The 23,641-nt window shown below is 43.9% G+C and overlaps 1 protein-coding gene across 5 annotated transcripts in view; it reads left to right on the plus strand.

Annotated features, from left to right (window-relative positions):
* Positions 1–11,911: 11,911 nt before the first annotated feature.
* The window catches only part of HABP2 (hyaluronan binding protein 2), a 211,766-nt gene continuing 200,036 nt past the window's right edge, over positions 11,912–23,641 (plus strand). For all 5 annotated transcript variants that reach the window (XM_068257889.1, XM_068257891.1, XM_068257893.1 and 2 more), the window contains exon 1: positions 11,912–11,962. The gene's annotated coding sequence lies outside the window, so the exon portion shown is untranslated. The remainder of the gene's footprint in view (positions 11,963–23,641) is intronic.

Genomic DNA, 23,641 nt, shown 5'->3' on the forward strand with positions numbered 1-23,641 from the left:
CATCAGAATAGACCGTGGTGGGAATTTTCTTGATGCGCAGACCACGAGGAATTATCCCCTCAGCTACGTATTGTTTGAGAGTGGACAAATCCCACCAGACCTTAGTCTCACGATTCAAGAGGTTTTCTAGTTCCAAGAAGGCAGTTCTCAGTCCAACCTCAGGTTGAATATCACAGGCAACTGTCCTTTTGGAGAAAACTGCAGCAAATTTGTTATATCTATCCAAGTTGGAATCTAACTCTTGTATGGGGACAATATGTTGTTCATAATCAGAAAAAAGATTCTGCTGTTCCTGTAGTTCCTGGATGGCAATTTCCAGGGGATTAGGCTCAGAAGCAGGACCGGTGTAGGATGTGGAAAGGGGAGGTCGCCCCATATTAGTAGAAGAACTAACAGAACTCGGGAGCTGGGAATCTCCATGGATGTCAGGGGCAGGGATCACATTGTCAAGTGGGTGTTGGGAAATATGTTGTGGATTTGATGCCCGGTGGTGCTGTTGCGCCTGCCCCACAGTCGTTTGGGAAAGTTGGCGATGGTCTCCGGAGAGGCCTGACATATGCTGGAGGTGCGGGGATCCCCTTGGTGCCACAGCGCAGGGACACACTATGCCGGGATACTGCGGGAGGTGAGACGGATGTGACGTCAGAGGTCACTATTGCGGAAGTTGGTCAGCGCTTGACGGCTGAGAGCCTTGAACGTCACAGCATGGATCTAGGTGCACGCCCGAGAACTAAGGGCGCAGCGGCTGCACCATCTATCGACCTGCCTCAGCCAGATGATGCTCTACGTCCACATTGCAGGGATCTGGTGAAGGGTCTACTTGAAGACCTGAACAGGGGGATCAGAGCGTCTAAGGAGGTAAAACGTCTCTCATTACATTTTCCTATTACCCAGTCTGATCTCCAGTATCGGGTCCAGGACTCTATGCCTATTTCCCAACACCCACTTGACAATGTGATCCCTGCCCCTGACATCCATGGAGATTCCCAGCTCCCGAGTTCTGTTAGTTCTTCTACTAATATGGGGCGACCTCCCCTTTCCACATCCTACACCGGTCCTGCTTCTGAGCCTAATCCCCTGGAAATTGCCATCCAGGAACTACAGGAACAGCAGAATCTTTTTTCTGATTATGAACAACATATTGTCCCCATACAAGAGTTAGATTCCAACTTGGATAGATATAACAAATTTGCTGCAGTTTTCTCCAAAAGGACAGTTGCCTGTGATATTCAACCTGAGGTTGGACTGAGAACTGCCTTCTTGGAACTAGAAAACCTCTTGAATCGTGAGACTAAGGTCTGGTGGGATTTGTCCACTCTCAAACAATACGTAGCTGAGGGGATAATTCCTCGTGGTCTGCGCATCAAGAAAATTCCCACCACGGTCTATTCTGATGAGTTTGTGGTGGAGTGGAACACCATTCTCACGGACTGTTCGTTGAAACTCATGAGGCTGATTATTAAATACGAAGAAAACAAACTCGTTGATATTCGACTTAAGATTACTGAACTGAGGTCGGATCTAAGCAAATTTAACACGTTGGAACAATATGACTCTTTGCATGATAGGCTGTGTAATAATATATCCAAATTGGAAGCTATGATTGCAGAAACTAAAAGGGTCAAATATGTGCGTGATACTAACGATTACAAACATGATAAGGTGTATGAATGGGGAAGGTGGGAGGCCACACATAGGTCTCCTAGCAACAATACTAGGAGGTCACGCTCTAGGAATAGGAGGAGGGTAGGGTTCTCGGATGACAGAGATCCTGTGGGTGTCCGCCCGAACCTTACGGGCAGCACCTCCAACTTTACTGTTAGGCCCACAGAGCATAAGCCCCGCCTAGAACAACAGGTTATAAGCCCCCGTCCAGAGCCCTCAAAAAACTTGACGCACAACCCCTCTTACTTCAAGGGGAACAAGTCCACCCACAAGAAACTGAAAGGAGGAGGAGGACACGGAGGGCGGGCATAAAACATCGAACCAGAGGTAGTTCTCCACTTTGTCAGAATTCTTTACCCACCAATGTTGTCAACTTGTCTAGCCACACCTTTTCAGAGTCAGAACTGTCTCTTCTATCTAGAGGACTATCTTTCTCTCCTACTTTCCATTTCGACATCTTCAACACGTTATTAGATGTTAACAAATTTATTAGATCTGTTTTACTTAAGAAACATTTCAAATCCAACAGTGAGCGTTGTGAGAGTAGCAGCCACATCAAGGCCGAATTGCCTGATATAGGGAGTTTTCAGGACACATGCGCCCGCTGGACTCTAGATTTTTTGATGTCCGATGGCGACAGTCTTGTTTCCCTAGACGATGTAGAGCCTGTCAGGATTAGAAATCCAGATTTTTATCCTTTGACTGCTAGATCATCTCCCGTTGAGATTTTTCAGGAATCTGTGGAGAGGGAGTTAGTTAGATTGGCTGACAGTGTCCCCACTAGACTGAGGTCAAATTTAACTAGGGCTGAGTCCTTAGCTTTAAGAGATCTTCGGGACAATAGCAATGTGGTTATACGGAATGCTGACAAGGGAGGGGCGGTAGTTATCTTGGATGCTGAGGACTACAGGGCAGAGGCCTCTAGACAGGTCGAGGACCCCCTCACGTACATTAGGTTGCCAGGGAACCCGACACAGGACTATCAGACACAGCTCTTTAGTCTTCTCAGTTATGGTAGGAGCCTTGGAGTTTTAGACCACAAACTTGCTGATTATTTGGGGGTAACCCGGCCTGTGGTCCCAGTTTTCCATCACCTCCCTAAAATACACAAGGCGGGCGCTCCTCCCGAGGGCAGACCGATTGTTGCGGGCATCGGCTCTCTGGGGGAGCGCCTCAGCGATTGGGTGGACTCCATGCTACAACCCCTGGTTAGGAGGTTACCGGGATATCTTAAGGATTCTAAACATCTGCTGGCTAGCATGGAGAGTTTCAGTTGGGTGTCTGACTATAGCTGGCTCACCATAGATGTTAGAGCCTTGTATTCTTGCATTCCCCACCATTTGGCACTGACTGCCCTCCAATACCATCTTGCCAGATACTCCAGCTACTCCTCTGACCTCCGTGTTTTCATCTGTGCTGCCACTGAATATCTCCTGACCCGCAATTATTTTATGTTCGATGGTGCCTTCTACCTCCAGAGGTGTGGGGCCTCCATGGGGGCTAAATTCTCGCCCTCATTAGCCAATCTTTACATGGGTTGGTGGGAGGAGTTCCACATCTTTGGGGGTGGGGGGCGCCATCTTGAGCAGGTTGCGTGGTACGGGAGATTCATAGATGATATCCTGGTGGTATGGAGGGGTGACTCGGGTTCAGTGGAGCCATTTATAGCTCATCTTAATGACAATCGGTGTAACTTACAGTTCACCCATCAATGGCATCCCACATCGATTGACTATTTGGACCTGACCCTGGTGGGTAACCCGACTCTGGGCATTGTCCATACAAAGACGTACAGGAAGTCCTGTGCTGGTAACTCCACGCTACAGGCAACCAGTTGCCATCCCACACATACCATCCGGGCAATTCCGGTGGGCGAATTCATCAGGGCACGCCGGAATTGCTCGGAAGATTCAACCACCAAATGTGAGTTTGAGCTAGTGGAAAAGCGCCTTTTGGATAGAGGGTACCCTAGGTGGACCATTGAGAGGGGCAAACAGCGGGCAGCTTCTATGTTTAGAGACCAATTGATAAGGGCCAAAGCCACTTGCCGGGATCCTGATGGGAGGCCTGCATTCGTCACCACCTATAGCTCCGAATTTCAGGATGTCAAGCGCATCATTAACAAATATTTACCAATATTGGAGGGTGATGACGAATTGCGGCCTTTTATTCGGGAGGGCGTTGCCTTTGTAAGTAGACGTGCCCCTACCCTTGGCAATTTGCTGTCCCCAACGCTGTTTAGTTCATCGACTGACTCCTCTACATGGCTAGCGGTTAAGGGATCATATAGGTGTGCAACCCCGACCTGCAACTATTGCGAACTACACACTAGAACTAAGGTCGTTGAGTCCCTGTCCAATGGGTTTAGATCCACCATCAAGCATTTTATTAACTGCAACTCCAGGAATGTTATTTATTTGGTTACATGTCGGATTTGCTCTCTCCAATATGTTGGTTGCACCACTAGGACACTCAGGGCTAGAATTTCGGAGCATTTTTTGGGTGCCAATTGGTCTACCCAAAATATCTCCAATGTCGCTAGACATTATCGTATCACACATGGTGGTGACATGTCGGGTTTCTCTTTTCAGGGCATAGAGAAGGTTTCTTTGCCCAAGAGGGGAGGAGACCTAGATGCCATGATACGAAAGAGGGAGGCATACTGGATTTTTCGTCTTGGGACTAGATTTCCGAAGGGAATGAACGCCAGGTGGGATTTGGCTTTGGTCACTGGATAATTGGTGCAATGTAATATGATTTTGTATTGATAGTGATCTTTTTGTTTACATGTTGTCATGTTTGTTACATGTCATATGTACATATATTCTTTATTTGAATTTCTACTGTTTTCGCTTAAGAGCTACATCTGCTAATGCACTCCTCATACATGTATTTTGCTCCTTTTTTAGATCATGTGTGGTTTTTAATATGCTTTTTTATTATGGGGTATGTGTAGAGGCATGAGGGAGGCTTTTTTCCCCTTCTCCCGCCTATTGGTGGGAGTGGCCTTGTCCTGCCCTCCACTGCTCCATCCCCCTTTCTTTTCTTTTTAAACCTCACTTGTTAAGCTGTTCAACAACTATGATTAAGGACCTGGTGTCCGAAACATGTTAGTCGATTGCTTTCTGATGGTTGTGGATACGTCCTGAATAAATTATTATTTTGATACACTTTTGATATTGGAGACAACTGTGCGGACTTCCCTTTCTTGATCCATCCCTAGATATGATGGCACCCCGGTTTTCATGCTAGATTTGTAACCGAAACAACCACGATAGACTGTCTTGCATAGCAAATATCTAGTGTGAGTATATCCTCTTGAAGACCACAGGCTTACACCCCCTAGTGACCAGGCCATTTTTTACAATTCACACTCTTTAACAGCTTTAACAGTTCTCTGCAAGGCCATACAACTTAGCACCCAAAGGAATCTTGTCCAGGGCCGGATTTACTATAAGGCACTATAGGCACGTGCCTACAGGCGTCTGATGATGGAAAGACAGCTCACTCCCCCCTCCTAGTGACTCTCTCTCTTTCCCTATGCAGAGTCCTGATGAGAGCGTAATTGAGAGGTTACTCACCCACCTCCTAGGCATTCCACTGACAAGATCTCCCTTCAGTCGGGGACACCACTAGCTACTTAACACTGAGGGTACCTCTGGCTACCTGATACTAAGGGGCACCACTAGCTGTAATGGGCAAGGGAAGTGGTGTGGTCTGGCGGGTGTTTGTAGGTTCATGGAGGGCGAAGGCTAGGCTGCCAGGACATCTGGCAGCGTAAGTGCGTAAGCCACATCTAGATTGCCGCGCTGTACAAAATAAAAATGCCTTTTCTTTTCCTTAACAGTGATCGCGGGCTGGCAGGCTGATCGCGGAGCTCCGTGTCTTGGCAGGGAACGATCACGCATGTGCGCGCGTTTCCTGCTAATCTCCACCCCCAGGACTTACCAAGTGGCGTGAGGTGGTTGCAAAGAAGTTAAGTAGCTTTGCCGGGCCACTAGGACGAAAACTGCAAAATATATATGTATACGTGCATATAAAATGTACGGGGCTGGATAGGTGTACTGGTGAAGGGCTCTGCCTCTGACACAGGGGACCTGGGTTTGAATCTTGGCTCTTCCTGCTCAGTAAGCCAGCACCTATTCAGTAAGGAAACCTTGGGCAAGACTCCCTAACACTAATTGCTGAGCGCACCTTAGTGGCTGCAGCTCTCGCACTTTGAGTCCGCCAGGAGAAAAGCACAATATAAATGTTCTGTTTCTTGTTTTGTCTACATTTGTTCCAGAGTAAAATTCTGAGTAAATTACTTTTAGTGTCAGTGACCTCTAAGTTATTTGTTTTTTCAAAAAATACAAGTAAATCATACAAAACATAGTTATCAATTGTTTGCATTGTTGTAACACTACAGAAAATTCTAACAGACACATTGATTAGGAAATGAAAATGTTCAGGACATGCTGATGAAAACTAAAGAAAAACCTGAGAATCCCCCATGAGGAGATGGACTGGCCCAAAGTCTGTCGGTTCTGCCTACTTTTTTTTACGATACTGGTCCTTTAATGTGGTTGTTTCTCAATTAAATTGATACTACTCCTGTATGGCGTACGTAACATCTTACAAAAACCACGATTTTCAAAAAATATAAGGCACATCTGTAAAAAGTATTCAAACCATTGAACCGTGGGAAAGTACAAAAGTGCCATAACAGTCACAAACTAACAAAGGACTGCTGTTAACTGCAATATCAAAGTAAAACGTGTGAATTATGGGATAAACAACTCACTAACACAAAACAGAGGTACTTTAAGAATATAAATCACATAACTCGTTAACTATCAAATGATTGCAGTATAGAATTGGATCTAGAGTTTAAAATTAGACTTATTGTATAAAAAATAAGATACTCCTAGTAGATTTAAAAATAACAGTAAGGGCTTTTCAGAATAAAGAAACCGCTGAGGATCCCCCATGAGGAAATGGACTGGTCCAAAACCTGTCGGCATTTTTTTTTAACTATCAGATTAAAAACACTTACTGTGAGCGACACCTACCTAGAAAGTAAGTGATTTACAGTGCATTTTACTCTTAGGCAAATGTGCATCTTATACATATGCGTGTACACATGTGTTTTACATTTTACAGTGCCCCTTTAACATGAATACATATTCTTTGAATATTCTTGTTCTGTTCTCAACTTGTATTTTCTCCATCTCCAAAAACAATCCTGTGAATCACTCAGGGAGGTTTTAATAGAAACAGAGACGAGATCCCCAGGAATGCTGGTAATGGAATTGATAAATAAGTGCCTTGAAAGTGCTGTGAGTTTCCAGTACTGTTTATTGGACCACCCAGCCTGAGCATTATGTGATTTAGAAGTTATATATCGACCTTCTTAGACTTGTCCCATTATGGAATCCCAGAGAAGAATGGACCTAACTTCCAGAAAACATTTATATTCCCAAACAAGTCTGGTTTACTTTGCCAGTCTTTTCTCGAGTCCCAGTTGGACAGTATTTCCCAGCAACAGTCACATTAAAAACAATGCAGGCTACTTATTTTTCTATATGCATAAAGCCCTGTTTTCTCAAGACATTTGAAATGGATCTATGTACCCTGAGGCTTTTCGTGACAGGTTAGCATTCTATAAATACGAGACGGTAAATAATAATTATGACCTCTCTTCTGCATATTTCGGTGGCTGTAAAGATGGAATTGGGTGTTGCAGATGGTTTTTGCCACTTAAAGAAGCCATTTGTGAGGTGGAAGGAATGCTTTTGTCATGAAAACGAATACAAGCTATATACGATTGTTAAACACGCTGTTTTTGTCATTTTAAGAAGAATAGTTTTGCTACAATTGATTTCTAGATTGCACTTTCAAAACTGGCCAAATAATCTGGTTTCTCTTCCTTGTGTATCATCTTTTTTTCCATTTCTGAACTGATGAAGACTTTTCCATTCCTCTCCAATGCTGCTCTGTAACTCAAATGGCAGAGTAGCAGCAGAGCACAGTATTTTGGAGCTGGGAAAAAAGGCAGCTAGTGGACAAAAAGGGCGCCGCCATTCACTCTCATAATAAATAACGTTTAATGGGCGCCGAGCAGGAAAAAAGGGCGCCGGACATAAATAACGTTTACAAACGGCGCCCGGAGATTTTTAATGATTTATAAGTGTGCTTGTGGTGATTTACGTTTCTATAATATGCACCCGTGCCAAATAACGTTTATAAAAATACTAAACATATTTATCTTATTTAACTAATTAAAACATTATTTAAAGTTTTATCCCTTACTGTTTGCAAAACATTATTATTCACAAAATAAAGCGATCAGTACGTAACGTAAATTGCAAAATATTTTTTGCAGCCACCATTAGTAAAACATTATTATCCACATAATAAAGGGGGGTCTTAGGTTTAGGCACCATCAGGGGGGTCTTAGGTTTAGGCACCATCAGGGGGGTCTTTGGTTTAGGCACCACCAGGGGGGTCTTAGGGTTAGGCACCACCAGGGGGGTCTTAGGGTTAGGCACCACCAGGGGGGTCTTAGGTTTAGGCACCATCAGGGGGGTCTTAGGTTTAGGCACCATCAGGGGGGTCTTAGGTTTAGGCACAATCAGGGGGGTCTTAGGTTTAGGCACCACCAGGGGGGTCTTAGGTTTAGGCACCACCAGGGGGGTCTTAGGTTTAGGCACCACCAGGGGGGGTCTTAGGGTTAGGCACCACCAGGGGGGTCTTAGGGTTAGGCACCACCAGGGCGGTCTTAGGTTTAGGCACCACCAGGGGGGTCTTAGGTTTAGGCACCATCAGGGGGGTCTTAGGTGTAGGCACCACCAGGGGGGTCTTAGGTTTAGGCACCATCAGGGGGGTCTTAGGTTTAGGCACCATCAGGGGGGTCTAGGGGTTAGGGATAGGTACAGGGAAGGTTCTGTGTAAGAGTAGGCTTAGGTATAGTTTTAGTAAAATTTTAGTAATACTTACTAATGCTTTATAACACTTATTACGAACGTAGTTATATTTATATCATCGTTATAAAGAATATTTTCAGATTTTATTATAAGAAAAAACCATAAATTAACCACTTAAGCCCTGAGTGTATTTTTACCTTATGGACCAGAGCAATTTTCACATTTCAGCGCTCCTCCCAATCATTTGCCAATAACATTACCACTACTTATCACAACAAAATGATCTGTATCTTGTTTTTTCTGCCACTAATTAGGCTTTCTTTGGGTGGTACCTTTTGCTAAGAATTATTTTTTTCTAAATGCATTTTAATGGGAATATTAAGAAAAAAAAATTAAAAAATCATTATTTCTCAGTTTTCAGCCATTACAGTTTTAAAATAATACATGCTTCCATAATTTAAACCCACGTATTTTATTTGCCCATTTGTCCTGGTTATTACACTATTTAAATTATCTTGCTATCACAATGTATGGCGCCAATATTTTATTTGGAAATAAAGGTGCAGGTTTTCAGTTCTGCCTCCATCACTATTTACAAGCCCATAATTTAAAAAAAAAAAATAACAGTAATATACCCTCCTGACATACATATAAAAAAGTTCAGTCCCTAAGGTAAGTATTTGTCGTTTTGTTTTTATTACTTTCTTTTATTATTTTTTTAAATGCAAAAGTTTTATTTGGACATTTATGGGAGAGAGTGGGAGGTAAGGGGTTAATTTTAAATTATGTGTAGGTCTCTTTATTAAAGTAAATGATTGTAGGTGTAATTTTACTCTTTGGCCACAAGATGTCCTCAGTTATTAGCTTCCTGCGCATGCTTTTAGTACACAAACAGGAACTAATGCGTGTAAGTGTAACTTACAGTGTTTACAAATGACCGCAGGCATCTAATTGATGCGCGATCATGGACACTGGGAACTAGAAAAATGAATGGGAACTGCGTTCCCATTCATTGATCTCCAGGCTAACATGTAGCAGTGAGAACTAGTGCATGAGCACGTGAGAGCACGCACAGCGGCGATTGTAGCAGAGTTACGAATATCTACTCCCCTGAGGCTTAGATGAAGTTTTTAGGGGAGTAGATATACTGTACTGTAAATATTAAGTGGTTAAGGTTATTCACAATATTATACAATTATAACAATTAAACATATATTATTGTTTTTTTAATAAACGTAATTATAAGTTTAACTTTTGAAACAGGGAAGATTAACGTTTTCACAATTGCCGATTTCATAAACATTATTTAATGATTTATAATTTTGTAAAACATTATTTGTAAACGAAATATAGCACACTATTTTTATAAACGCTATTAATGATTAATTATTAATTAGCGTTTACACCCTGCGCCCTTTTTTTGTCCGGACGCCCTTTTTGTACGTACGCCAGTATTTTACCTGCTCCTGCAGCAGTTGGGTCCACGCTTCTCTCCTCATTTAACTGCATCGACCACCGCTAGAGCAAATAATGTATAGCATTGCTACGCTACACCCTCCAAAAACCAATTTAGCATTATCAAATTTAGTAGAAACTGCCACCCTGCAAGGCTTGAATATTGCTCAACAGAACACAAAACTACAAGTCTAGTCCTTGACCCAATTGTATTTTTAAAACCCCCTACACATGCTTGATAAAACTTGGCCAAGCTGGTGTATACCAATCACCTCTGTCGAGAATCCCACGTGTGCAGTGGCTCCCAATGCTCCTCACTACGCCCTCAGCCAGCGATCAGGCTAGTGTATTGATATACAGATTGCCGGCCAAGAGCATTGTTCTCGCCACCTACCATGTGACGCTCCAAAACCGCATAGCAACAGAACACATCACTTTTCTGAAGGCTAGTGCCGCTTCTGTTCAGCCTAGATGTGCAATGTTGCCTGGGGGATTGGGTGCCAATACACGCCAGTTGTCATGCCTTGTACATGGCTTACCTAATTCTGCCCTCGAAGTAGACTCAGCACAAACAGATGAATAATACATTTCTGGTCAACTCAATTCAAAATAATTGCATTTGCTTGAAATTTGATCCATTCCAACTTAAAGAGAAACTCCGACCAAGAATTGAACTTAATCCCAATCAGTAGCTGATACCCCCTTTTACATGAGAAATCTATTCCTTTTCACAAACAGACCATCAGGGGCGCTGTATGACTGATATTGTGGTGAAAAACCCTCCCACAAGAAGCTCTGAGTATCGAGGTATTTCTGGCAGTTTCCTGTGAACCTTGTTGCCTTGTGGGAAATAGCTGTTTACAGTTGTTTCCAACTGCCAAAACAGCATACAGCAGCTACTTGCCAGCAGTAAAAATGTCACCATGTGATAAATGTCAGAATATAAATAAGGGATTTAAAAGATTTTACAATGGACAAACACTGACTAAATAATTTATACATAATTATTGTAAAAATGAAGCACTTTTTTATTACATTATTTTCACTGGAGTTCCTCTTTAAACTGTGTGGCATTCGTTACTCAGAATAAACTGCAAGAATACTTTTACCTGCATATAAAACTTTCTATGAATTGTACAAACTTCAGCCTCCACAGGGAATACGCTTCCTTAGCATTTGTTTTGTAAGCTGAAGACAAGAGGCATTGTTATCATTCGTTAATTATCAGTCAGTCAGGCTGTACAGCTGCCAGATCCGCACAGTGCGACACCATCGTGTTTTATATGCTAAGTTTATGTAAAAAAAAAGTTTAAGGATGTTTTTTCTTCTCATCCTAACAAGTAAAGCAAAGTTAGTGTATCTCCAGTCACAGTAATGAGACTGTGCAGGTATCGCCATGGTCAGTCTGAAGTCCAATAACCTACTATTACTTGTTACTGTTTTAGGGCCGGTTCACAAGGGCTTCCCGGGGGCGTCTTGTTTAGTGCCAGTTCACATGGGTGACTCCCATTGCTCGGGATCCCCTCCGTTGCAGATGCCACTGGCACAGCTGCGCGCTCGCCTGGTGAAGTCGGCATCTGTAACGGAGGGGGACACCGGGACACATCAGCTGCCAGGGGCCGGATAAAGCCCCGGGTAAGTAGATCTTGTTTTTTTTATTTTCCAAGGACATAACCTTTAAACAGGAACTCCAGAGAAAATAATGTAATAAAAAAGTGCTTCATTTTTACAATAATTATGTGTAAATTATTTAGTCAGTGTTTGCCCATTGTAAAATCTTTTAAGTCCCTGATTTACATTTTGACATTTATTACATGGTGACATTTTTACTGTTGGCAGGTGATGTAGCTGCTGCATGCTTTTTTTGCAGTTGGAAACCGTTGGAGACAGCTATTTCCCACAATGCAGCAAGGTTCACAGACCGGAAACTACCAAAAGTACGTACTTTTCTTGTTTCTTGTGGGAGGGGTTTCACCACAATATTAGCCATACAGCACCCCCGATGGTCTGTTTGTGAAAAGGAATAGATTTCTCATGTACAAAGGGGTATCAGCTACTGAGTGGGATAAAGTTCAATTCTTGGTCGGCGTTTCTCTTTAAGATAACCCCCTCTCTTCCGCAAAGCCATGATATGCGGCTATGAAGGTAAATTTGGGTGCTCGGAGATGCCCAATTAGCGGCACGAGGGGCAATTTTTGTGGACAGGCTTGCAGAAAAAAATGGATTGTGGATAACTACATTGCGGCATGGCATAGTGGTTGTAATCATATGATTGGACACATAGGGCCATATGCAATTCACTTTTTCTCCTGGGTTTTCTCCTAAGAGATAATTTTTCTTCTCCGATTTAAAATAACGTTTAGGCCCCGTTCACATCACAAACGCGGATGGCCATGCGTGCGGAACGCAACGCGTACGAACGCAAGCCATCCGCGTTTGTGTGCGTTGCATGCCTGATCTAATCACTGAAAAGTGAATGGGACAGCCATGCGTTTTTACAAAAAATGCGTGCAGCATGCGTTCCCGGCCCGCACAGGTCCGGAACGCATGCAGTGTGAACATCAGACAGTGCACTCTATGCACTGTCTGATGTTGTGCGTGTCGGCCACCTGCACACGATTCCAAAACGCGGCTGGAAACGCGTGCAGTGTGAACGGGGCCTTAAGCACTTTGCAATGAAAAAATATCAAAAAGTAGGTGAAAAAGTACTGTCAAAATTATTTTGAGTATTTGTTAGCTGATTGGTGGTTAAGGGCATTTTATTTACAAGTTGTGAAAATATCACCTAGGAGAAAACTATTCCCCTAGGCCCAAATGCAATTCACTTTTTCTCCTGAATTTTCAGCTTGGTAATTTTTTTTATTTTTTTTTATGCCTTGTCATGATATGCCTTTTTATCCATCAGCAGACAAGACAATAGTCCAAATAATTTTGATAGTACTTTTTCACCAACTTTTAGGTACTTTTTATTTGTAAAATGCTTAAAAGTTATTTTAAAAAGAGTATAAAAATGATCTGCTAGGAGATAACAAGTTAAATAATCGCACTCAATGCCAAGCCGCTGCAGCTAAAGTTAATACAATTTTGGGATGCATTAAAAGGGAAATATAAACTCGAGATGCTAGCATAATATTGCCCCTGTTTAACCTCTCTAGTAGTGGCCACATCTAGAATATGGAATTCAGTTCTGAACACCACATTACAGGAAAGATATTGCAGTTTTAGAGCAGGTGCAGAGACCAGCAACAAAATTGATACGAGGGATGGAAGGTCTCACTTACCAAGAAAGGTTAGATAAACTGGGTTTAATTAGTTTAGGGAAAAGACACCTTAGAGGGGATCTAATTAACATGTATAAATACATCAGAGGGCAATATAATAGCTTGGCGGATGAGCTTTTTGTCCCTAGGCCTTCACAAAGGACTAGAGGAGATGATCTGTGCATGGAGGAAAAACATTTCATCCATTTATTTAGGAAAGGGTTCTTTACAGTAAGAGTGATTAACATGTGGAATGCATTGCCACAGGAAGTAGTTATGGCAAATTCTATATCTGCATTTAAAGGGGGCTTAGATGCTTTCCTTGAATTGAAAGACATCCATGGCTATAATTACTAGGTAATGCCCAGTGATGTTGATCCAGGGATTTTATCTGATTGCTGTAACGATCGGTGTAAAGGATCTGATTACCGGTGATCTGCAGTATCACCGAAAATACAGATATATACCCGATTATTGATGATCTGCAGTATCACCGATAATCAGATATATCTCTAACCTCTGGACACCTGAGTAATATGAGTGTTTGGTGCAACAGTAATACTTTGAGGAGAGCACCCGTATAGAGGGTGCCAGGCAGTACGAGATACTGCTCAGAGAACAGGTTCCTTCCAATGGTCTGATGCTCCCCAAGGGGCAGAGCCAGGCTGAGAATGGGAAGGACCAGAGTGTGAGTGACACCAATGGTGAAGTGTCACTGACAGGTCTATGAACTATCTCCCAACGGGGAAGATAGTTCTCGAGGTCGGACAGGCCAGGTCGGTAACAGACAAACAGCTTAGATACAGAGACAGGAGACAGATACAGAATCTTTAAGACAAGCAGGGTTCAGCGACAGAGTATCAGATATAGCGAAGTGCCAAATCAGAGATCAAGAGAGTGGTCAGGAAAGCAGAAAGTCATAACAGATAATAACAATGCCTAATCTTAGGTGTGAGCTCCATGATCATCAACACCCTGGAACTAGTCTGATATATAACAGAATGGTAATACAGTTCCCTAGTCTTGGGTGTGAGTTCCTTGATCATCAACACCCTGGAACTAGTCTGAAATTGTTAAGCTTGGGGGTGTAATCTCCACAGTCAGCATACAACACATAAGCTGACGTGAAGGAGGTACACACACCAGCACAAGGGATCAGGATATCCCCAGTTTAGTGGAGGAGAGGACTGACTCCAATAGGAGATTGTGGTGCACAGAGCCGGTGCAGATCTGAACAGCCACAAACACTTTCGTAATAACGTCTCAGCGCAAGGTAGCGCTGAGCGCATAAACCAGGACTGAGGAGATCAGGACAGGTAGACAGAATGAACGCTTGCTAGCTAGCGATTACTTAGCGACAGCAAGCGTCCAAAACCAGACAGACTGGAATGAGGCAGCCAATGCGTTGCGGCGATGGCGTGCCTCACAAAGACAGGACAGGAGAGACAGGAAATAGCAGGATCGAGATAGATGAACGTAACACAGATAAATATACAATAAGTATGTTTTCCTAGCGTATTACAATTACAGCTATCAATGAAACTATTCGTAACGTCTGACTAACATATGTATATATTGGCAATGAACCGATATATGACATAAGCAGGAACTCTGACTAAGACTGAAGTAATACAGGGAACAGGACTCAGAAGGATTCGCTATCTCTTCGCAGAGATGAACGCAATCCACAAACAGGACCAGGAACAGGATAACTAGCTCAGCACGGGTGTTCACGATACGCGCAAACTACCAAAACGTGCTGGAAAACTGACTAGCTGAACACAGGAAATAAACAGTTCGTGTACGTATATATCAGCGACACTGATATATTAACGTAACACGAATACAAGGAAAATAACAAAATGCGCAAGTATGCGTATATATTGGCGATGAACCAATATATGACACAAGACAAGCAAGTAGCAACTTCTAGAACAAGAGCAGAACTAGGAGGACTCGCTGACCCCTTCGCAGGAGTCAGCGCAGTCCACACGGACCAGGAACGAGGTGGGGCACGAGCAGAGTAACAGATAGAGTCTGAAACTATGATAGCCCATGAGGCATTGCAGGAAGCAGTTCTTTATACTGAGGTCATCCAATGGGAGCAGACCTGCAGATTCCCACACAAGTGAATGGTAATTAATCACAGGCTGATAGCAGGAAAAGGCAGACAATGATATGCAGCCTGCAGGAAAGGGACCGCCCCTCCACTGCAGCAGACAATGTTTGTTTACACAAAAGCATATTAAACTGTCATAAACTTCAGAGCGACTGCAGATGGAATCAGCAACTAGTTTAAGTGCAAACCAAACTATGCAAGCAAATGCATGTAATGACATTAGAACTGCTTGGTTTGCAATACCAGTGCAGTCAGCAGTAAACGCTGCAGAAGCGATCATAACAGTACCCCCTCCCTTAAACGCGGCCTCTGGACGCCTATGAAAACTGACATATTTCTCCTGAACCACCCAAACCAAAAAATCAGAAGTGGGAAATCCAGCAAACTGATCTGACTGAAAATTCATGAAGGTCGGATCCGTCCGACAAAACCAAATTCCCGAATCAGTCTCACCAAAACTAGACCAATTGGAACCAGAACCTACCGAACCATGCCCGTCAGCACTACAAGCCTCAGTGTGACACCCATCAGAACCACGACTTCCAGAAAACAACCCCAAGAAACTCTCTGCGCGATACCCACCGCCTTCCAAGGACTGTCCAAAAACGCCAAAGCCTTTGCAATGCCCACCGGAACTGTCCCTACCAACACAAAACCCACCGTTGAACCAGTCCAAGGTACCAGGACAAGTTTCCTCAGAGATCTCCCAGAACACTTGGAAGCTCCAAAGAGATCCCCACAGGTCAGAACGCCCCTTAGGCTCACATGGAGAACTATCAAGAACCCCTATGGAACCCAGGGCAACTCCAGAGTCAGGGTCACAAGGACAAACATCAAGATCAGGGCTTTTAGGGACCAGAACCATCTCCGGGCATGCAGGCCAACCGGCAACATCAGAACATGTCTCCACTAGGGAAGCACGTGAGCACGCTAACACAGACACATCTGGGCAGTCTGGCATACGAAGCACATCTGGGCACACCGGCACAAGAGAAACCTCTGGGCATGTCAAGGAACTGCGAACCTCAAAGTCAGTCAAGACAGGACCGAAACCAGAACTGGGCAAAAAAAATTCATCATGACTAGACTTCATAGTTACTGGATTCTCACTAAAAACTGCAGGATCAGACTTAGATGTCGCTGATTCCAGCAGGGTTATTAACAAATCATGTTCAGGGGCATTTACAAGACAGGGCAAATCTTCTGATGTATGCACTGAACTAGACAGGGTTCCCATAGCTTCTTCTGGACTAGACAGAGACTCATCAAATACACTGGACTGGAGCTCATGAAGGGCTGCAAAACAAGTCAATATTGCAGCAATCCCCACTGAACTAGGCAAAACTGAGTAACTCACTGGACAGGAAGGGGGCTCTGGAACTTCTGCCACACCGGCCAGAGAACCAGAATTTTCCAGGATACAGGGCTGGGTTTCAGAAACACTCATTAACCCGGACTGAAATTCTGAGATTTCTATTATTTTTCCCAGCGAGTCAGAATTATCCATGTTACAGGGCAAGACTTTTGAAACATTCAGAGGACAGGGCTGGAGTTCCTCGGCTGTTACAACACTGGAGAGGGACTCAACAACATTGGTTAAATCAGACTGTGTACAGGGCAAGGTATCTAACACACTTGCTGACGAGGACAATATTTCAATGGCTTCTGCTTCGCTGGGCAGAAATTCATCAAGTTTTATTAGAGCAGACTGTAATTCCAAAACAGCTGCTAGACAAGTGAATATTACTGCAACACCAACTGAGGTAAGCAGTGCTTCAGCCTCCTCTGCTAAAGGGTTTAAAGTATCCAAAGTACTGGGTGAAGCATAAGACTCTGCGACCACAGCTTCACTGGACAGGATCACTGAACAGTCCATATTGCAGGGCAAAACCATGGAAGCACCTGCTGGACAGCATAATGATTCTGTGACCTGAGTTTCATTGGAGAGATCTACTGCACAATTCATGGTACAGGGCAAATTTATTGGAAAATTTTCTGAACAAGGTAATAATTCTGCGATTTCAGGTTCACATAGCAGATGCTCTGAGCTATTCACGAAACTAGAGCGAGGTGTAGAAACAGGAAGATCAAGACACAATGTTTGCACATCTGAATCACCATTCATTTGTAAAATTGGAAAATTCAGATGCTGGGGTTCTGAGTTTACTAGACAGGATTGCTGGGACTCGGAAACTGATGTAGTGCATCTATTGGCATCTGCTGGATCAGACAGGAGTTGAACTTTATTAACACAGGTAATTTCTGCAGAAGTGTTTGCAGAGACAGGCAAGATTTTTCTGGTGTCTGTTTCACTAAACAAAGAGTCATGAGTACTGGCTAGGCTGGACTCGAAAGTCAGCAGGACCTCTGGGTCCTCTGCTGAGAAATTTGTGCAGGGCAAGATTAAGGAAGTATTAGTAATTTCTGTCTTACTGGGAAGTAACACTGAGTTATCCATGGTACAGGGTGGAATTACAGGAACTTCAATTTCACACAAAAGGAGCTCAGAATCACTCGCTGAATCAGCCAAAGGTGCTGAAGCAGGCGAGTCCTCAGGAACTGAGGAAGTGGAACAATCTCCACTTGACAGTGTGTCTTCCCTGGTATCAACTGATTGAATTGCATAAAAATCGTCCAGAATCATTCTCCACACATCGATCAATGGAGCCACAAAGTCATACCCACACACACCAGTTTTTATTAGGTTATAAGCAGACTTAATGCATGCATTCAATACTAATTCACTTTTTGCACTGTAAAACTGACAAAATGAACTTGCATCTTTCTTCCATTCATAGACCAGAGCTTCCATCTCTCCTTTCTCAAATGGAGGATCCCATGCATATTTAACAGCTGAGCATTCCGGCTGATCATAGTTTGCAAATGTGTTAGTGGCAGAAACATACATTGGGTTATTTAGCAGGTGATTGGCCGATTTCTTATTCCTAAGGATCTCCAATACCTGTAGCAAGTATTGAACTGTAGTGTATGCAAATTTCCCTTGCTGCACGAATAAATTGATCTGTTCAATACTCTGTAATATATCTTCATAATCATATTCAGATAATTCATTTAAACAAGAACCTTTATTTTCCCTGGCTAGCAATGAAAGTTCATTAGTAGTTTCATAGGTCCATTTGACTCCCCTGAATGGTGACTGAATTTCATTATCTGCTAATGGTGGAGTCTCATTACAGATCTGATGCGCAGTCGCCAAGGGCAACGACTCCGCTGATTGTAACGCTTTTCTTTTGGAGCGTTTACGTTTGGCTTTAGACCCTGCTGCCTTAGCAGAAGAAAAGTTATCAGAACAATTATCTGCTTGTTGATTATTTTTGTAGGCAGTAGAAGGAGCAGCTGATTGACAAGCTGCCAGGAGCTTATCAAAAGGGCTAGGCAAATCGGTTTTGCGCAGCCAGTTATGGATCACAAACGCTAGAAATTCCAATGGTCTTTCTTTTAAATTGGTATGATCCAAGACATCGTAGGCCCACTGAAACAATCTTCCCTTAAATAAAACATAAACTAGCTGGGGGGCCCACGTTGAAACAGGAGTAGCCTGGAGCTCAGGATTGGCCAGGAACCTGGCACATTCAGAAAAAAACTCATTTTCTGTTTCAGAATTGAGCTTCTCAAATTTCTTAAAGGAACAGGAACCATAACAAACAGTGTCATTTTTGCTGGGAACCCCCCCCACAATGGGGATTGGTAACAGGGCTATCATAATGTTAAGCTTGGGGGTGTAATCTCCACAGTCAGCATACAACACATAAGCTGACGTGAAGGAGGTACACACACCAGCACAAGGGATCAGGATATCCCCAGTTTAGTGGAGGAGAGGACTGACTCCAATAGGAGATTGTGGTGCACAGAGCCGGTGCAGATCTGAACAGCCACAAACACTTTCGTAATAACGTCTCAGCGCAAGGTAGCGCTGAGCGCATAAACCAGGACTGAGGAGATCAGGACAGGTAGACAGAATGAACGCTTGCTAGCTAGCGATTACTTAGCGACAGCAAGCGTCCAAAACCAGACAGACTGGAATGAGGCAGCCAATGCGTTGCGGCGATGGCGTGCCTCACAAAGACAGGACAGGAGAGACAGGAAATAGCAGGATCGAGATAGATGAACGTAACACAGATAAATATACAATAAGTATGTTTTCCTAGCGTATTACAATTACAGCTATCAATGAAACTATTCGTAACGTCTGACTAACATATGTATATATTGGCAATGAACCGATATATGACATAAGCAGGAACTCTGACTAAGACTGAAGTAATACAGGGAACAGGACTCAGAAGGATTCGCTATCTCTTCGCAGAGATGAACGCAATCCACAAACAGGACCAGGAACAGGATAACTAGCTCAGCACGGGTGTTCACGATACGCGCAAACTACCAAAACGTGCTGGAAAACTGACTAGCTGAACACAGGAAATAAACAGTTCGTGTACGTATATATCAGCGACACTGATATATTAACGTAACACGAATACAAGGAAAATAACAAAATGCGCAAGTATGCGTATATATTGGCGATGAACCAATATATGACACAAGACAAGCAAGTAGCAACTTCTAGAACAAGAGCAGAACTAGGAGGACTCGCTGACCCCTTCGCAGGAGTCAGCGCAGTCCACACGGACCAGGAACGAGGTGGGGCACGAGCAGAGTAACAGATAGAGTCTGAAACTATGATAGCCCATGAGGCATTGCAGGAAGCAGTTCTTTATACTGAGGTCATCCAATGGGAGCAGACCTGCAGATTCCCACACAAGTGAATGGTAATTAATCACAGGCTGATAGCAGGAAAAGGCAGACAATGATATGCAGCCTGCAGGAAAGGGACCGCCCCTCCACTGCAGCAGACAATGTTTGTTTACACAAAAGCATATTAAACTGTCATAAACTTCAGAGCGACTGCAGATGGAATCAGCAACTAGTTTAAGTGCAAACCAAACTATGCAAGCAAATGCATGTAATGACATTAGAACTGCTTGGTTTGCAATACCAGTGCAGTCAGCAGTAAACGCTGCAGAAGCGATCATAACAGAAATATAACAGAGTGGTAATACAGTTCCCTAGTCTTGGGTGTGAGTTCCTTGATCATCAACACCCTGGAACTAGTCTGAAGTGATAACAGAATGGTAATACAGTTCCCTAGTCTTGGGTGTGAGTTCCTTGATCATCAACACCCTGGAACTAGTGTGAAGTAATAACAGATAATATCACAGATACTGACAAGGTCTGAGTGCTACCACGTAGTGATCGCAACGCCAGACACCAGAGAAATGACCAGCACCCAGTATATATACACCAGCGCTCTCCTGCGCCTCCCCTAAATGCTGGACCAATGAAACCTGGTAGAATTGTCAGCTGACCGGCTGGATCAGCTGACACCCTTCTGACTGTCATAAAGGCTCTGCCTCTCAACGCGCGTGCGCGTCCTTCTGAACCTGTGTGGACTATCAGTCCCAGCCACACCAGACATGTGTTGCAATGTATCTGCTGGTTTGAACGCGGGGCCAGCCGCACCGCTGTCAGAGCATGCGGCGGTTTCCCCGCGTTCAGCCTCACTGCTAGTGGGAGGCCCATGCGTGCAAACCGCCGCGTCGGACGCGGAATCCGCCGCCTTGTTCACTGGGCATGCGGCGGTTTCTCCGCGCTCCGTCAGGCTGGTGGACGCAGGCCCACGTGCGCAAGCTGCCATGGTGGACGCGGAATTAGCCGCCTTACTATGAGTTCTCGCGGCGGCTTTTCCGCGTTTTCTCACAATTGCCATCTGGAGTCGGGAAGGAATTTTTTTCCCTTTTGGGGCTAATTGGACCATGCCTTGTAAGGGTTTTTCGCTTTCCTCTGGATCAACAGGGCTATATGAGGGAGCAAGCTGGTGTTTTCTGGTTGAACTCGATGGACGTATGTCTTTTTTCAACCCAAACAACTATGTGACCATGTAACTCAAGAGAAAAAATTAATTGTGTACTGTCTGTTCTCTGCTCTAGTGGGAACAGAGCATTACTGTTTGAATCGCGGTATTCTTTCACCCTACCGAATATTTTTCCACATGTTTGCTTTTTGTGTTATGTTTAATACAAGGCAAACAGAACTCTGTATTGACCTTGGCACCCTAAATAACGAATAGGCACCTTAATGATTCTTCCTCCGTTACTCCTCATCCCTGTTTATATCCTTACATTCAGACTGTGGTGTTACATTATGTAGACAAACATTATAAAAGTTCAATCCATCCATGTTCTCAGGATCTGACAAAGGGAATACTCTCGCAGGTTTATCCTTCAAGAAGTGACTGTTAGTGCACATGAAATTAGGATTACATACAGTACTCAGTGATCCTGATATATAGGGAGAGCTCAAATACGACCTGTGATGTCTCAGTAAATATGAACTGCCTCACATATTGCTCGGGGGGATATATTGCTCCTAGTGGCAGTAATGAGGAAAAGTTCACCCAAAAAAAAAAGTTAAACATATATTATTTAATATCATTTCTTTACAGTTAACTCATTACCCCAGAACATATATCTTTCCAGGTAGTAAGGGATCTGTAAAACCAAGTTTCGCTGAAAACACACACACACACACACACACACACACACACACACACACACACACACACACACACACACACACACACACACACACACACACACACACACACACACACACACACACACACACACACACACACACACACACACACACACACACACACACACACACACACACACACACACACACACACACACACACACACACACACACACACACACACACACACACACACACACACACACACACACACACACACACACACACACACACACACACACACACACACACACACACACACACACACACACACACACACACACACACACACACACACACACACACACACACACACACACACACACACACACACACACACACACACACACACACACACACACACACACACACACACACACACACACACACACACACACACACACACACACACACACACACACACACACACACACACACACACACACACACACACACACACACACACACACACACACACACACACACACACACACACACACACACACACACACACACACACACACACACACACACACACACACACACACACACACACACACACACACACACACACACACACACACACACACACACACACACACACACACACACACACACACACACACACACACACACACACACACACACACACACACACACACACACACACACACACTCTTCTAATAACACAATAACACTGCATGTACTACAAATGTCAGGACACATTAGGCATTCAGCACAATATAATGTACAGCGCTGACATCTTCCACAGCGCTGTACATTATATTGTCTTGTCACTTTACTGTCCCTCAGAGGAGTTTTTGCTGTAATCCCCACCATAGTCAAATGTCTATATGTATCCTGTAGTGTATGTATCATACATAGTCTAGGGCTTCAGGGGGAAGCCACTTTAAACTAATCTGTATGTTTTTGGGATGTGGGAGGAAACCGGAGTGCCCGGAGGACACCCACGCAGACACGAGGAGGAACATACAAACTCCATGCAGATAGTGCCCTGACAATTATCTGCAGATCTGAAAATCCATCCTGGTGGATCTGATCTGCAGATGAATGTCTGTTAAACAAGGTGTGTATGAGATCTGCAGATATCATAGACTATGAATGCATGTTGCAGGAACGGATCTTTTGCAGGAACAGTATTTTGCAGATACTGATCTTTTGAATGTCTACAGCATCTTTGTGTCCAGCATCTTGCAAAGATTTCTGTCTGATGGGGAGTTCAGCTCCATAGAATAGACTGTGTAGGTATGGCTCTCATACTACATAGAAGGGGGTCTGTGATCTTTCATTTTCCAAAGACTATGGTCTGATGTGTGTATGAGCCTTTAGGCTGTGTTCCAACTTGTCCTGGGCAATGTACGGCCAGCGGGAGCCGGTGGTCTGCCGTAGTCAGACTGAAGCCCAGGGCAGATGCACTCAGAGCCGGGACAAGGTCCTCCAGCACCCAATGCTGAGACACCAAAGTGCGCTCCCCCCATCCCTCCCACCCCAGCCATCACACACTGATTGCTATTGGACTAAGAGGCACCCCAGGGCCCCCAACACCTTAGTCTCTAGTTATCTGACTTGCAGTCAGTGCCATGTATCTCCTTTTCTTATCT

This window comes from Hyperolius riggenbachi, chromosome 10 (genome assembly GCF_040937935.1).
Source record: "Hyperolius riggenbachi isolate aHypRig1 chromosome 10, aHypRig1.pri, whole genome shotgun sequence".
NCBI lineage: Eukaryota > Metazoa > Chordata > Amphibia > Anura > Hyperoliidae > Hyperolius > Hyperolius riggenbachi.